This window comes from Miniopterus natalensis, chromosome 8 (assembly GCF_054644295.1).
Source record: "Miniopterus natalensis isolate mMinNat1 chromosome 8, mMinNat1.hap1, whole genome shotgun sequence".
NCBI lineage: Eukaryota > Metazoa > Chordata > Mammalia > Chiroptera > Miniopteridae > Miniopterus > Miniopterus natalensis.
This window is the reverse complement of record NC_142088.1, coordinates 86,770,161-86,783,318: the sequence shown is the minus strand read 5'-3', so window position 1 is coordinate 86,783,318 and position 13,158 is coordinate 86,770,161.

Here is a 13,158-nt window from a genome sequence, read left to right as displayed (position 1 = left end):
TTACCCTAACTGGATCTCTAACACTAGCCCTCAACCTAACCCTAACCCTAGGTCCAATCGGAACCCTGACCGGATCTCTAACCCTAGCCCTCAACATAACCCTATCCCTAGGTCCAATCGGAACCCTAACCTGACCTGTAACCCTAGCCCTCAACATAACCGTAACGCGAGGTCCAGTCGGAACCCTAACTGGATCTCTAAACCTAGCCCTCAACATAACCCTAACCCTAGGTCCAATCGTAACACTAAACGGATCCCTAACCCTATCCCTCAACATATCCCTAACCCTAGGTCCAATCGTAACCCTAACCGGATCTCTAACCCTAGCCCTACACATAAGCCTAACCCTAGGTCCAATTGGAACCCTATCCGGATCTCTACCCGTAGCCGTCAACATAACCCTAACCCTAGGTCCAATCGTAACCCTAACAGGATCTCTAACACTAGCCCTCAACCTAACCCTAACCAGAGGTCCAATGGGAAACCTAACCGGATCTCTAAGCCTAGCCCTCAACATAACCCTCAGTCTAGGTCCAATCGGAACCCTAACTTGATCTCTAACCCTAGCCCTCAACATAACCCTAACCCTAGGTCCAATCGGAACCCTAACCGGATCTCTAACCCTAGCCCTCAACATAACCCTAACCCTAGGTCCAATCGGAACCCTAACCTGATCTCTAACCCTAGCCCTCAACAAAACCCTAACCCTAGGTCCAATCGGAACGCTAACCGGATCTCTAACCCTAGCCCTCAACATAACCCTAACCCTAGGTCCATTCGGAACCCTAACCGGATCTCTAACCCTAGCCCTCAACATAACCCTAACCCTATGTCCAATCGGAACCCTAACCTGATCTCTAACCCTAGCCCGGAACATAATTCTAACCCTAGGTCCAATCGGAACCCTAACCGGATCTCTAACCCTAGCCCTCAACATAACCCTAACCCTAGGTCCAATCGGAACCCTAACCTGATCTCTAACCCTAGCCCGGAACATAATTCTAACCCTAGGTCCAATCGGAACCCTAACCGGATCTCTAACCCAGGCCCGCAACATAACCGTAACCCTAGGTCCAATCGTAACCCTAAACGGATCCCTAACCCTATCCCTCAATATATCCCTAACCCTAGGTCCAATCGTAACCCTAACCGGATCTCTAAAACTAGTCCTACACATAAGCCTAACCCTAGGTCCAATTGGAACCCTATCCGGATCTCTACCCATAGCCGTCAACATAACCCTAACCCCAGGTCCAATCGTAACCCTAACAGGATCTCTAACCCTAGCCTTCAACATAACCCTAACCCTAGGTCCAATCGTAACCCTAACCTGATCTCTAACCCTAGCCCTCAACAAAACCCTAACCCTAGGTCCAATCGTAACCCTAAAAGGATCTCTAAACCTATCCCTCAAAATAACCCTAACCCTAGGTCCCATCGTAACCCTAACTGGATCTCTAACACTAGCCCTCAACCTAACCCAAACCCTAGGACCAAAGGGAACCCTAACCGGATCTCTAAGCCTAGCCCTCAACAAAACCCTCACCTTAGGTCAAATCGGAACCCTAACCGGATCTCTAACCCTATCCCTCAACATAACCCTAACCCTAGGTCCAATCGGAACCCTAACCGGAACTCTAACCCTCGCTCTCAACATAACCCTAAACCTAGGTCCAATCGGAACCCTAACCGGATGTCTAACCCTAGCCCGGAACATAATTCTAACCCTAGGTCCAATCGTAAGCCTAACCGGATCTCTAACCCTAGCCCTTAAAATTACCCTAACCCTAGGTACAATCGGAACCCTAACCGGATCTCTAACCCTAGCCCTCAACATAACCCTAACCCTAGGTCCAATCGTAACCATAACCGGATCTCTAACCCTAGCCCTCAATATAACCCTAACCCTACGTCCAATCGGAAACCTAACCGGATCTCTAACCCTAGCCCTCAGCATAACCCTAACCCTAGGTCCAATCGAAACCCTAAAAGGATCTCTAACCCTATCCCTCAACATAACCCTAACCCTAGGTCCAATCGGAACCCTAACTGGATCTCTAACACTAGCCCTCAACCTAACCCTAACCCTAGGTCCAATCGGAACCCTGACCGGATCTCTAACCCTAGCCCTCAACATAACCCTAACCCGAGTTCCAATCGTAACCCTAATGGGATCTCTAACACTACCCCTCTACATAACCCTAACCCTAGGTCCAATCGTAACACTAACCGAATCGCTAACCCTAACCCTCAACATAACCCTAACCCTAGGTCCAATCGAAACCCTAACCGGATATCTAACCCTAGCCCTCAACATAACCCTAACCCTAGGTCCATTCGGAACCCTAACCGGATCTCTAACACTAGCCCTCAACATAACCCTAACCCTAGGTCCAATCGGAACCCGAACCGGATCTCTAACACTAGCCCTCAACATAACCCTAACCCTAGGTCCAATCGGAACCCTAACCGGAACTCTAACCCTCGCTCTCAACATAACGCTAAACCTAGGTCCAATCTGAACCCTAACCGGATGTCTAACCCTAGCCCGGAACATGATCCTAACCCTAGGTCCAATCTTAAGCCTAACCGGATCTCTAACCCTAGCCCTTAAAATAACCCTAACCCTAGGTACAATCGGAACCCTAACCGGCTCTCTAACCCTAGCCCTCAACATAACCCTAACCCTAGGACCAATCGAAACCCTAACCTGATCTGTAACCCTAGCCCTCAACATAACCCTAACCCTAGGTTCAATCGGAACCCTAACCGGATCTCTAACCCAACCCCCAAACTAACCATAACCCTAGGTCCAATCAGAACCCTAACCGGATCTCTAACTCTAGCCCTCAACATAACCATAACCCTAGGTCCAATCGGAAACCTAAACGGATATTGAATCCTAGCCCTCAACAAAACCCTAACCCTAGGTCCAATCGTTACCCTAACTGGATCTCTAACACTAGCCCTCAACCTAACCCTAACCCTAGGTCCAATCGGAACCCTGACCGGATCTCTAACCCTAGCCCTCAACATAACCCTATCCCTAGGTCCAATCGGAACCCTAACCTGACCTGTAACCCTAGCCCTCAACATAACCGTAACGCGAGGTCCAGTCGGAACCCTAACTGGATCTCTAAACCTAGCCCTCAACATAACCCTAACCCTAGGTCCAATCGTAACACTAAACGGATCCCTAACCCTATCCCTCAACATATCCCTAACCCTAGGTCCAATCGTAACCCTAACCGGATCTCTAACCCTAGCCCTACACATAAGCCTAACCCTAGGTCCAATTGGAACCCTATCCGGATCTCTACCCATAGCCGTCAACATAACCCTAACCCTAGGTCCAATCGTAACCCTAACAGGATCTCTAACACTAGCCCTCAACCTAACCCTAACCAGAGGTCCAATGGGAAACCTAACCGGATCTCTAAGCCTAGCCCTCAACATAACCCTCAGTCTAGGTCCAATCGGAACCCTAACTTGATCTCTAACCCTAGCCCTCAACATAACCCTAACCCTAGGTCCAATCGGAACCCTAACCGGATCTCTAACCCTAGCCCTCAACATAACCCTAACCCTAGGTCCAATCGGAACCCTAACCTGATCTCTAACCCTAGCCCTCAACAAAACCCTAACCCTAGGTCCAATCGGAACGCTAACCGGATCTCTAACCCTAGCCCTCAACATAACCCTAACCCTAGGTCCATTCGGAACCCTAACCGGATCTCTAACCCTAGCCCTCAACATAACCCTAACCCTATGTCCAATCGGAACCCTAACCTGATCTCTAACCCTAGCCCGGAACATAATTCTAACCCTAGGTCCAATCGGAACCCTAACCGGATCTCTAACCCTAGCCCTCAACATAACCCTAACCCTAGGTCCAATCGGAACCCTAACCTGATCTCTAACCCTAGCCCGGAACATAATTCTAACCCTAGGTCCAATCGGAACCCTAACCGGATCTCTAACCCAGGCCCGCAACATAACCGTAACCCTAGGTCCAATCGTAACCCTAAACGGATCCCTAACCCTATCCCTCAATATATCCCTAACCCTAGGTCCAATCGTAACCCTAACCGGATCTCTAAAACTAGTCCTACACATAAGCCTAACCCTAGGTCCAATTGGAACCCTATCCGGATCTCTACCCATAGCCGTCAACATAACCCTAACCCCAGGTCCAATCGTAACCCTAACAGGATCTCTAACCCTAGCCTTCAACATAACCCTAACCCTAGGTCCAATCGTAACCCTAACCTGATCTCTAACCCTAGCCCTCAACAAAACCCTAACCCTAGGTCCAATCGTAACCCTAAAAGGATCTCTAAACCTATCCCTCAAAATAACCCTAACCCTAGGTCCAATCGTAACCCTAACTGGATCTCTAACACTAGCCCTCAACCTAACCCAAACCCTAGGACCAAAGGGAACCCTAACCGGATCTCTAAGCCTAGCCCTCAACAAAACCCTCACCTTAGGTCAAATCGGAACCCTAACCGGATCTCTAACCCTATCCCTCAACATAACCCTAACCCTAGGTCCAATCGGAACCCTAACCGGAACTCTAACCCTCGCTCTCAACATAACCCTAAACCTAGGTCCAATCGGAACCCTAACCGGATGTATAACCCTAGCCCGGAACATAATTCTAACCCTAGGTCCAATCGTAAGCCTAACCGGATCTCTAACCCTAGCCCTTAAAATTACCCTAACCCTAGGTACAATCGGAACCCTAACCGGATCTCTAACCCTAGCCCTCAACATAACCCTAACCCTAGGTCCAATCGTAACCATAACCGGATCTCTAACCCTAGCCCTCAATATAACCCTAACCCTACGTCCAATCGGAAACCTAACCGGATCTCTAACCCTAGCCCTCAGCATAACCCTAACCCTAGGTCCAATCGAAACCCTAAAAGGATCTCTAACCCTATCCCTCAACATAACCCTAACCCTAGGTCCAATCGGAACCCTAACTGGATCTCTAACACTAGCCCTCAACCTAACCCTAACCCTAGGTCCAATCGGAACCCTGACCGGATCTCTAACCCTAGCCCTCAACATAACCCTAACCCGAGTTCCAATCGTAACCCTAATGGGATCTCTAACACTACCCCTCTACATAACCCTAACCCTAGGTCCAATCGTAACACTAACCGAATCGCTAACCCTAGCCCTCAACATAACCCTAACCCTAGGTCCAATCGAAACCCTAACCGGATATCTAACCCTAGCCCTCAACATAACCCTAACCCTAGGTCCATTCGGAACCCTAACCGGATCTCTAACACTAGCCCTCAACATAACCCTAACCCTAGGTCCAATCGGAACCCGAACCGGATCTCTAACACTAGCCCTCAACATAACCCTAACCCTAGGTCCAATCGGAACCCTAACCGGAACTCTAACCCTCGCTCTCAACATAACGCTAAACCTAGGTCCAATCTGAACCCTAACCGGATGTCTAACCCTAGCCCGGAACATGATCCTAACCCTAGGTCCAATCTTAAGCCTAACCGGATCTCTAACCCTAGCCCTTAAAATAACCCTAACCCTAGGTACAATCGGAACCCTAACCGGCTCTCTAACCCTAGCCCTCAACATAACCCTAACCCTAGGACCAATCGAAACCCTAACCTGATCTGTAACCCTAGCCCTCAACATAACCCTAACCCTAGGTTCAAACGGAACCCTAACCGGATCTCTAACCCAACCCCCAAACTAACCATAACCCTAGGTCCAATCAGAACCCTAACCGGATCTCTAACTCTAGCCCTCAACATAACCATAACCCTAGGTCCAATCGGAAACCTAAACGGATATTGAATCCTAGCCCTCAACATAACCCTAACGCTAGGTCCAATCGAAACCCTAACCGGATCTCTATCCCTAGCCCTCAACGGAACCGTAACCCTAGGTCCAATCGTAACCCTAACTGGATCTCTAACACTAGCCCTTAACATACCACTAACCTTAGGTCCAATCGGAACCCTAAAAGTATCTCTAACCCTATCCCTCAACATAACCCTAACCCTATTTGCAATAGTAACGCTAACCGGATCTCTAACCCTATCCCTCAACATAACCCTAACCCTAGGTCCAATCGGAACCCTAACTGGATCTCTAACACTAGCCCTCAACCTAACCCTAACCCTAGGTCCAATCGGAACCCTGACCGGATCTCTAACCATAGCCCTCAACATAACCCTAACCCTAGGTCCAATCGGAACCCTAACCTGATCTGTAACCCTAGCCCTCAACATAACCCTAACCGGAGGTCCAATCGTAACCCTAATGGGATCTCTAACACTACCCCTCTACATAACCCTAACCCTAGGTCCAATCGTAACACTAACCGAATCGCTAACCCTAGCCCTCAACATAACCCTAACCCTAGGTCCAATTGAAACCCTAACCGGATATCTAACCCTAGCCCTCAACATAACCCTAACCCTAGGTCCATTCGGAACCCTAACCGGATCTCTAACACTAGCCCTCAACATAACCCTAACCGTAGGTCCAATCGGAACCCTAACCGGATCTCTAACCCTAGCCCTCAACATAACCCTAACCCTAGGTCCAATCGGAACCCTAACCGGATCTCTAACCCTAGCCCTCAACATAACCCTAACCCTAGGTCCAATCGTAACCCTAACCGGATCTCTAACCCTAGCCCTTAACATAACCCTAACCCTAGGTCCAATCGGAACCCCAACCGGATCTCTAATCCTAGCCCTCAATATAACCCTAAACCTAGGTCCAATCGGAACCCTAACCGGATCTCTAACCTTAGCCCTCAACATAACCCTAACCCTAGTCCAATCGTAACCCTAACCGGATCTCTAATACTAGCCCTCAACATAAACCTAACCCTACGTCCAATAGCAACCGTAAACGGATCTCTAACCCTATCCCTCAACATATCCCTCACCCTAGGTCCAATCGTAACCCTGAGGGGATCTCTAACACTAGCCCTCAACATAACCCTAACCCTAGGTCCAATCGGAACCCTAAAAGTATCTCTAACCCTATCCCTCAACATAACCCTAACCCTAGGTCCAATTGTAACCCTAACCGTCTCTCTAACCTTAGCCCTCAACATAACACTAACCCGAGGTCAAATCATACCCTAACCGGATCTAAACCTAGCCCTCAACATAACCCTAACCCTAGGTCCAATGGTAACAGTAACCAGATCTCTAACCCTAGCCCTCAATATAACCCTAATCCTAGGTCCATTCGGAACCCTAACCGGATCTGTAACCCTAGCCCTAAATGTAACCCTAACCCTATTCCAATCGGAACCCTAACCGGATCTCTAACCCTAGCCCTCAACATAACCCTAACGATAGGTCCAATCGGAACCCTAACCGGATATCTAACCCTAGCCCTCAACATAACCCTAACCCTAGGTCCATTCGGAACCCTAACCGGATCTCTAACACTAGCCCTCAACATAACCCTAACCCTAGGTCCAATCGGAACCCTATCCGGATCTCTAACCCTAGCCCTCAACATAACCCTAACCCTAGGTCCATTCGGAACCCTAACCGGATCTCTAACACTAGCCCTCAACATAACCCTAACCCTAGGTCCAATCGGAACCCTATCCGGATCTCTAACCCTAGCCCTCAACATAACCCTAACCCTAGGTCCAATCGGAACCATAACCGGATCTCTAACCCTCGCCCTCAACATAACCCTAACCCTAGGTCCAATCGGAACCCTAACCGGAACTCTAACCCTCACTCTCAACATAACCCTAAACCTAGATCCAATCGGAACCCTAACCGGATGTCTAACCCTAGCCCGGAACATGAACCTAACCCTAGGTCCAATCGTAAGGCTAACCGGATCTGTAACCCTAGCCCTTAAAATAACCCTAACCCTAGGTACAATCGGAACCCTAACCGGATCTCTAACCCTAGCCCTCAACATAACCCTAACCCTAGGACCAATCGGAACCCTAACCTGATCTGTAACCCTAGCCCTCAGCATAACCCTAACCCTAGGTCCAATCGGAACCCTAACCGGATCTCTAACCCAACCCCCAAACTAACCATAACCCTAGGTCCAATCAGAACCCTAACCGGATCTCTAACACTAGCCCTCAACATAACCATAACCCTAGGTCCAATCGGAAACCTAAACGGATATTGAATCCTAGCCCTCAACATAACCCTAACCCTAGGTCGAATCGAAACCCTAACCGGATCTCTAACCCTAGCCCTCAACGGAACCATAACCCTAGGTCCAATCGTAACCCTAACTGGATCTCTAACACTAGCCCTTAACATACCACTAACCTTAGGTCCAATCGGAACCCTAACCGGATCTCTAACCCTAGACCTCAACATAACCCTAACCCTAGGTCCAATCGTAACCCTAAACTTATCTCTAACCCTATCCCTCAACATATCCCTAACCCTAGTTCCAATCGTAACCCTAACCGAATCTCTAACACTAGCCCTCAACATAACCCTAACACTAGGTCCAATCGGAACCCTACCCGGATCTCTAACCCTAGCTCTACACATAAGCCTAACCCTAGGTCCAATTGGTACCCTATCCGGATCTCTATCCCTAGCCGTCAACATAACGCTAACCCTAGGTCCAATCGTAACCCTAAAAGTTTCTCTAACCCTATCCCTCAACATAACCCTAACCCTATTTGCAATAGTAACGCTAACCGGATCTCTAACCCTAGCCCTCAACATAACCCTAACCGTAGGTCCAATCGGAACCCGAACCGGATCTCTCACCCTAGCCCTCAACATAACCCTAACCCTATGTCCAATCGGAACCCTAACCGGATCTCTAACCCTAGCCCTCAACATAACCCTAACCCTAGGTCCAATCGGAACCCCAACCGGATCTCTAATCCTAGCCCTCAATATAACCCTAACCCTAGGTCCAATCGGAACCCTAACCGGATCTCTAACCTTAGCCCTCAACATAACCCTAACCCTAGGTCCAATCGTAACCCTAACCGGATCTCTAATACTAGCCCTCAACATAACCCTAACCCTACGTCCAATCGCAACCGTAAACGGATCTCTAACCCTATCCCTCAACATATCCCTCACCCTAGGTCCAATCGTAACCCTGAGGGGATCTCTAACACTAGCCCTCAACATAACCCTAACCCTAGGTCCAATCGGAACCCTAAAAGTATCTCTAACCCTATCCCTCAACATAACCCTAACCCTAGGTCCAATTGTAACCCTAACCGTCTCTCTAACCTTAGCCCTCAACATAACACTAACCCTAGGTCAAATCATACCCTAACCGGATCTAAACCTAGCCCTCAACATAACCCTAACCCTAGGTCCAATGGTAACAGTAACCAGATCTCTAACCCTAGCCCTCAACATAACCCTAACCTTAGGTCCAATCGTAATCCTAACAGGATCTCTAACCCTAGCGCTCAACATGACCCTAACCCTAGGTCCAATCGTAACACTAACAGGATCTCTAACCCTAGACCTCAACGTAACACTAACCCTAGTTCCAATCGGAACCCTAACCGGATCTCTAACCCTAGCCCTCAATATAACCCTAACCCTAGGTCCATTCGGAACCCTAACCGGATCTGTAACCCTAGCCCTCAATGTAACCCTAACCCTATGTCCAATCGGAACCCTAACCGGATCTCTAACCCTAGCCCTCAACATAACCCTAACCCTAGGTCCAATCGGAACCCTAACCGGATATCTAACCCTAGCCCTCAACATAACCCTATCCCTAGGTCCATTCGGAACCCTAACCGGATCTCTAACACTAGCCCTCAACATAACCCTAACCCTAGGTCCAATCGGAACCCTAACCGGATCTCTAACACTAGCCCTCAACATAACCCTAACCCTAGGTCCAATCGGAACCCTACACGGATCTCTAACCCTAGCCCTACATATAACCCTAACCCTAGGTCCAATCGGAACCCTAACCGGATCTCTAACCCTAGCCCTCAACATAACCCTAACCCTAGGTCCAATCGGAACCCTAACCGGATCTCTAACCCTAACTCTCAACATAACCCTAACCCTAGGTCCAATCGTAACCATAACCGGATCTCTAACCCTCGCCCTCAACATAACCCTAACCCTAGGTCCAATCGGAACCCTAACCGGAACTCTAACCCTCACTCTCAACATAACCCTAAACCTAGGTACAATCGGAACCCTAACCGGATGTCTAACCCTAGCCCGGAACATGAACCTAACCCTAGGTCCAATCGTAAGGCTAACCGGATCTGTAACCCTAGCCCTTAAAATAACCCTAACCCTAGGTACAATCGGAACCCTAACCGGATCTCTAACCCTAGCCCTCAACATAACCCTAACCCTAGGACCAATCGGAACCCTAACCTGATCTGTAACCCTAGCCCTCAACATAATCCTAACCCTAGGTCCAATCGGAACCCTAACCGGATATCTAACCCAACCCCCAAACTAACCGTAACCCTAGGTCCAATCAGAACCCTAACCGGATCTCTAACACTAGCCCTCAACATAACCATAACCCTAGGTCCAATCGGAAACGTAAACGGATATTGAATCCTAGCCCTCAACATAACCCAAACCCTAGGTTTCAATCGAAACCCTAACCGGATCTCTAACCCTAGCCCTCAACGGAACCATAACCCTAGGTCCAATCGTAACCCTAACTGGATCTCTAACACTAGCCCTTAACATACCACTAACCTTAGGTCCAATCGGAACCCTAACCGGATCTCTAACCCTAGACCTCAACATAACCCTAACCCTAGGTCCAATCGTAACCCTAAACTTATCTCTAACCCTATCCCTCAACATATCCCTAACCCTAGTTCCACTCGTAACCCTAACCGAATCTCTAACACTAGCCCTCAACATAACCCTAACACTAGGTCCAATCGGAACCCTACCCGGATCTCTAACCCTAGCTCTACACATAAGCCTAACCCTAGGTCCAATTGGTACCCTATCCGGATCTCTATCCCTAGCCGTCAACATAACGATAACCCTAGGTCCAATCGTAACCCTAAAAGTTTCTCTAACCCTATCCCTCAACATAACCCTAACCCTATTTGCAATAGTAACGCTAACCGGATCTCTAACCCTAGCCCTCAACATAACCCTAACCGTGGTCCAATCGGAACCCTAACCGGATCTCTCACCCTAGCCCTCAACATAACCCTAACCCTAGGTCCAATCGGAACCCCAACCGGATCTCTAATCCTAGCCCTCAATATAACCCTAACCCTAGGTCCAATCGGAACCCTAACCGGATCTCTAACCTTAGCCCTCAACATAACCCTAACCCTAGGTGCAATCGTAACCCTAACCGGATCTCTCACCCTAGCCCTCAACATAACCCTAACCCTAGGTCCAATCGGAACCCCAACCGGATCTCTAACCCTATCCCTCAACATATCCCTCACCCTAGGTCCAATTGTAACCCTGAGGGGATCTCTAACACTAGCCCTCAACAAAACCCTAACCCTAGGTCCAATCGGAACCCTAACAGGATCTCTAACCCCAGTCCTCAACGTAATCCTAACCCTAGGTCCAGTCGTAACCCTAAAAGTATCTCTAACCCTATCCCTCAACATAATCCTAACCCTAGGTCCAATTGTAACCCTAACCGTCTCTCTAACCTTAGCCCTCAACATAACACTAACCCTAGGTCAAATCATACCCTAACCGGATCTAAACCTAGCCCTCAACATAACCCTAACCCTAGGTCCAATGGTAACAGTAACCAGATCTCTAACCCTAGCCCTCAACATAACCCTAACCTTAGGTCCAATCGTAATCCTAACAGGATCTCTAACCCTAGCGCTCAACATGACCCTAACACTAGGTCCAAATGTAACCCTAAAAGTATCTCTAAACCTATCACTCAACATAACCCTAACCCTAGGTCCAATCAGAACCCTAACCGGATCTCTAACCCTAGCCCTCAACATAACCCTAACCCTAAGTCCAATCGGAACCCTAACCGGATCTCTAACCCTAGCCCTCAACATAATCCTAACCCTATGTCCAATCGGAACCCTAAACGGATCTCTAATCCTAGCCCTCAACATATCCCTCACCCTAGGTCCAATCGTAACCATGCCGGGATCTCTAACACTAGAGCTCAACATAACCCTAACCCTAGATCCAATCGGAACCCTACCCGGATATCTAACCCTAGCCCTACACATAACCCTAACCCTAGGTCCAGTCGTAACCCTAAAAGTATCTCTAACCCTATCCCTCAACATAACCCTACCCCTATGTCCAATCGAAACCCTAACCGGATCTCTAACCCTAGCCCTCAACATAACCCTAACCCTAGGACCAATCGGAACCCTAACCTGATCTGTAACCCTAGCCCTCAACATAACCCTAACCCTAGGTCCAATCGGAACCCTAACCGGATATCTAACCCAACCCCCAAACTAACCGTAACCCTAGGTCCAATCAGAACCCTAACCGGATCTCTAACACTAGCCCTCAACATAACCATAACCCTAGGTCCAATCGGAAACCTAAACGGATATTGAATCCTAGCCCTCAACATAACCCAAACCCTAGGTTTCAATCGAAACCCTAACCGGATCTCTAACCCTAGCCCTCAACGGAACCATAACCCTAGGTCCAATCGTAACCCTAACTGGATCTCTAACACTAGCCCTTAACATACCACTAACCTTAGGTCCAATCGGAACCCTAACCGGATCTCTAACCCTAGACCTCAACATAACCCTAACCCTAGGTCCAATCGTAACCCTAAACTTATCTCTAACCCTATCCCTCAACATATCCCTAACCCTAGTTCCACTCGTAACCCTAACCGAATCTCTAACACTAGCCCTCAACATAACCCTAACACTAGGTCCAATCGGAACCCTACCCGGATCTCTAACCCTAGCTCTACACATAAGCCTAACCCTAGGTCCAATTGGTACCCTATCCGGATCTCTATCCCTAGCCGTCAACATAACGATAACCCTAGGTCCAATCGTAACCCTAAAAGTTTCTCTAACCCTATCCCTCAACATAACCCTAACCCTATTTGCAATAGTAACGCTAACCGGATCTCTAACCCTAGCCCTCAACATAACCCTAACCGTAGGTCCAATCGGAACCCTAACCGGATCTCTCACCCTAGCCCTCA